The sequence below is a fragment of the Ictidomys tridecemlineatus genome, chromosome 13 (assembly GCF_052094955.1).
Source record: "Ictidomys tridecemlineatus isolate mIctTri1 chromosome 13, mIctTri1.hap1, whole genome shotgun sequence".
Classification (NCBI taxonomy): Eukaryota; Metazoa; Chordata; class Mammalia; order Rodentia; family Sciuridae; genus Ictidomys; species Ictidomys tridecemlineatus.
Genome location: NC_135489.1, coordinates 82169215 through 82173944, shown reverse-complemented (window position 1 = coordinate 82173944; position 4730 = coordinate 82169215). Strand labels below are relative to the sequence as shown.

The 4730-nt window shown below is 43.1% G+C and overlaps 1 pseudogene; it reads right to left on the bottom strand.

Moving 5' to 3' along the window:
* Positions 1–1648: 1648 nt before the first annotated feature.
* Positions 1649–2749, bottom strand: LOC144370195 (C2 domain-containing protein 2 pseudogene; annotated as a pseudogene).
* Between the last annotated feature and the right edge of the window lie 1981 nt (positions 2750–4730).

The following is a 4730-nucleotide window of genomic DNA, read 5'->3' as shown; positions in this document are numbered from 1 at the left end:
AAAAATCCAGAGAGAGAACTTTCAGAAGAAAACATCCTAATAACATCTAGATCTCAGCCTTACAACCTTCAGAACTGAGACAATAAATTTCTATTATTCAAGTGACTCTGTCACTACACTTTGTTATGGCATCCCAAGCTGACTACTTTACACCACCTTCCCCAAAGGCAACCTCAGCCCTGTGTCCCTGGAAAGCGGGGCCCTCACATGAGCTTGTCACCATGTCCAGCAGCACCTGGCACCGTTCTCATTATTTTAATGCTTTTGATGACATAATATCACTAACAATCTGAAAACTGAATGCCTGAATGGGTACCGATGGGTCAGTTATAGAGTGAAGAAAATGAAGATGGGATGGAAAACTTAAGGGATGCCAAAAAGTAGTCAAGAAAAATGAATGTACAGTTTTCCAAAGTCCAAATTAGTACAAAAACTCTATGATGAACTCCGAAATGTCAAATATTTAAATAAGAGCAGGATCCACTTGATGATATTCTAAAGTTTAACCACCAAAATAGCACAGACTGCAGCCAATAAGAATAGAACACCTGTCCATAGGACTGGAGTTGACCCAGAGGGCTTCAGCTGAAGGAGAACAGGGAGGTATAGTTAGTGTTAGAGGAGATTCAGGGACAGGCTGGCAGCAGAGGGCCATTCAGGACTCTTCATCAACCAGTATGGAAGTATTTTGATATTGTAATAATCAACACAGCCACACTGGTTTGAGCCATGGAACACCAGCCTATGAGTACAGGTGGAATCAGTCACTCCAGAGCACTCTGACATAAGTTGTGTGTATATATGAATAAATGTCAGGATGCAGTATAGATAAGGCATCCTGGAGGCCAAACCCACATAATATTTGCCTTTATATTCTTACATTAGGGCCCAATGCCTCACCTTCCAGGGTGCTCAATAAATGCTGATTCTCTAACTGAACTAAAGAAAACATCTTTATCTCCAAGTAACTTGAATGTGGGTTCACCAAACAGCTGAGGAGGGTGTGGCAACAGAATCAAAAAGAGACCTCCAGAGACCAGTTTCAGAGAACTCGATCCACTTTATTATTGCATAGGCAAGCCTTTTACGCATAGCCTGTTATTAGGCAAATTATCTGAGGGCCATAAAAGTCCAATGAACTAGCAACACCCCTATAAGCAGCAACCAATGGGCTAATAGGTCAGCAGCAAAAAGCAGAAGATTTCATCTCACTCCAGTCAGAATGGCAGCTATCAAGAATATAAAAAACAATAAGTGTTGGCGAGGATGTGGGGGAAAAGGCACATTCATACATTGCTGGTGGGACTGCAAATTGGTGCAGCCAATCTGGAAAACAGTTTGGAGATTCCTTGGAAACTTGGAATGGAACCACCATTTGACCCAGCTATCCCACTCCTTGTTTGTACCCAAAGGACTTAAAAATAGAATACTACAGGGACACAGCCATATCAATTTTTATAGCAGCACAATTCAAAATTGCTAAATTGTGGAACCAACCCAGATGTCCATCAGTAGATAAATGGATAGGGAAACTTTGATATTTATATACAATGAAATATTACTCAGAATTAAAATAGAATAAATTCATGGCATTTGCTGGTAAATGGATGAAGTTGGTGAATATAATGCTAAGTGAAGAAAGCCAATGCCCCCAAACCAAATGCTTTCTTTGAGGATGTTGACTCAGATTGGTGATGTTAGTTCTCTTCTTCATGAGACTTGAGTTTTAGCTTTGAAGATTTAGTGGGCTGCTGGATGGCAACTTCAGCGAACTGATGGAAGCCATTCAACACCAGAAGTTCTGTATCTGAAGAACGGCATTCTTACTGTCAGAAGCACCACCAGGCCTGGGTGGAGATGTCCTTCTCCTTGACCTTCACCTGGATGGGCATCTTCAGAGGAGACTCAGATCAGCCAAGACATCTCACGTCACAGTAAGGCTTTGTCTTCATGGCAGTGACAGTAGTGACCATGGTGTCATATGGCATCTTTGTCAGTCCATTTCTCTTAGCAACAGCATCAGGGAAAGGAGTTTGCAAGGATTTCACTTCACTGATTTCTATGTAAGGAAACTCTGTGGTGACAGAGCCCAGTGCTGAGCTGCTGAGGGTGAGCCCACTGAGCAGAAAGAAGCTCTGCAGCCTGGAAGGCTGCTGCTTTGTCAGGTCCAGAGAGACAGTGGTCATGGCCATCAGACTTTCAGAGGACTGCCTTCCCTCTGTAAACTGCAGGTGTAACTCCTTGGACTTGTTGTTCAGCTTGTAGGTGAACTCTTCCTCCCGAGTGAGGTGAGTAGAGTTCTTGGCTAGGGTGCTGGTAAACCTCTGGGTAGGATCATTCAGCTGGGCAATGCACATGGGGTTATACTACCTAAAGCACCAGGATCATTTAGCAGCAAGGCATGGATGTTCTTCACCAGTGGTTTTAGTTCATGGGCCCTAGGAGGTTTAGGAGGACAGGCTTCCTGAGCAGTAGATAAAGTACGCTATAGATTCTGAGCTTCTTTTGTGTCTGTGGGCTTGGTGCTCAGAATCACTGACAGAGAGGCAGAACTCACCAGGTGCTTCAAAATAACTTTGAGGGCTTCGTATATTGCATTTGTCTCACCAACCTGGCCTTCCCCTAGTGCTCTGGGCTGGACCTTGATGGTTACTTCTGGCATGTGGATGTAGGACCTTCTAATATGGATGTCTTCTTCCTCTTCTTTCATGTATAGCTCCAGTTGTAGGTGAACCAGGGAGAGCTGCATGTCATACAGCTGATATCCCAAGCCCAGCACTAAGGGCACTATGCTGACCAGGAAATGAAGAGTCTTGCTCACCATGTGACAGGCCACCATGTGACAGGCCACCACCTTCTGGGCTGACTGAACCACACTGGTGACTTTTCCAACTGCCAGCTCCTATAGCTGAGGCCACTGATCCTGCTGGAAGGAGAGCTGCAGGGGGCCCCTTCTTTTTTTGGCCTCATGGTTCAGTGTGATCACCCAGCCTGCCTGCTACTGGTCCCTCTAGCTCTTCAGCCTCAGGATCCAAGAAGGCAATGCATAGGACCCCGGGCACTGCTCCTCTTCCAGGTCTTCCCACCGCTGTGGCAGGGGTCAGGCCCTGGTCAGTGAGCCCTGCTGTCAGGTACATGCCTATCATGATCAGAGACTCCATGAAGAGCCAAATCAACGTAAACCACTGAACCTCATCATATCACCAGCCCAGCCAGCTATGCTGGCAAATAGCCAGCCTCCCTTTCCTCAACCTCCTGGAACAGCCCCCATGCCAGGACACAGAGTCCTCCGGCTACAAGCTCAGCACATCCACTGGTTTGCCTGCCAGGAGCTGCATGGAGTGAATCAGTCCCAAGCCTGGTGAGGTGTGGAGTCTGGAAGCTCTAGGCCAGGCAGTGTGAATAGGGAACAAATACCTGGCTGGAGCCAGGTGCCCATGGCCTGGCACATCTGGGAAAAGGGAACACAGGAATAGACCCAGCAGCCAGAGGGCCTCATTAGTGTATTTCTCTTCATTGTTTTATAAATTGAACTTTCTGAACTATCGTTGTTACTAATCATTCATTACAGAGATTCAATGAAAGCATCATCAAACTAAAAATATTCTTTACAGCATTACAAAAAAAATCTTCAAAGGGAAGAACAAAAGACCCTGAATAGCAAACATAATCCTGAGCAAAAAGAGAAATGCTGGTGACTTCATAATACTGAATTTTAAAATATACTCCCAAGTCATAGTAACAAAAATGGCATGGTCTGAGCATAAAAGCAGACTTGTAGACCAGTTAAGTGGAATAGATGGCACAGAAATAAACCACACAACTAGAGCCATCTGATTCTTGACAAAGGTAACAAAACCATGTGCTGGAGAAGTGACAGCCCCTTTAACAAACAATGCTGGGAAAACTGAATATCCATATGTAGAAGATTGAAACTAGATCCCTATCTCTCACCTCTGTCAACTCAAAATGGATCAAAAACCTTAACAAAATACCTGAAATTTTGAAAGGACTAGAAGAAAATTCAGGGGAAACACTTTAGGACACTGGAACAGGCAAGGACTTCCTGAACAGAACTCAGGTTTTCTCTCAGGAGATAATAACAAGAATCAACAAATGAGACTGTATCAGTTTAGAAAGCTTCTGCACAGCCCAGGAAACAATTTCTACAGATAGACTATAGAAAGGGAAAAAAAATCTTTGCCAGTCACACTTGAACAGAGAATGATTATCAAGAATATATACAGAAGTCAAAAAATTTAACACTAGAAAAATCATACAATCCAATTAATAAATGGGCAAATGAACTGAACAGACACTTCTCAAAGAAGCACAATGGACAATAATTATATGAAAAAAATGTTCAATATGTATAGCCATTAGAGAAATGCAAATAAAAACTACATTGAGATTTCATCTCACTCAGTCAGAATGGCAATCATCAAGAATACAAAAAAAAAAACAATAAACAAATGCTGATGAGGATATGAGGGAAATGAAATATTCACACACTGCTGTGAAATTAGCACAGCCCTATGGAAATCAGGAGTTTCCTCAGGGTGCAAAATCTAATACTACTTATGATCAGGTGTATCATTCCTTGAAAGAATTAAAGTCAGCATACTATCCTATAGTTTGCTCCTTCTTGTAAATCGTAGCACAATTCCTTATGGAATCAGATCATGTCTGTTCGTAGATAAATGAATAAAGAAAATGTCACACACACACAC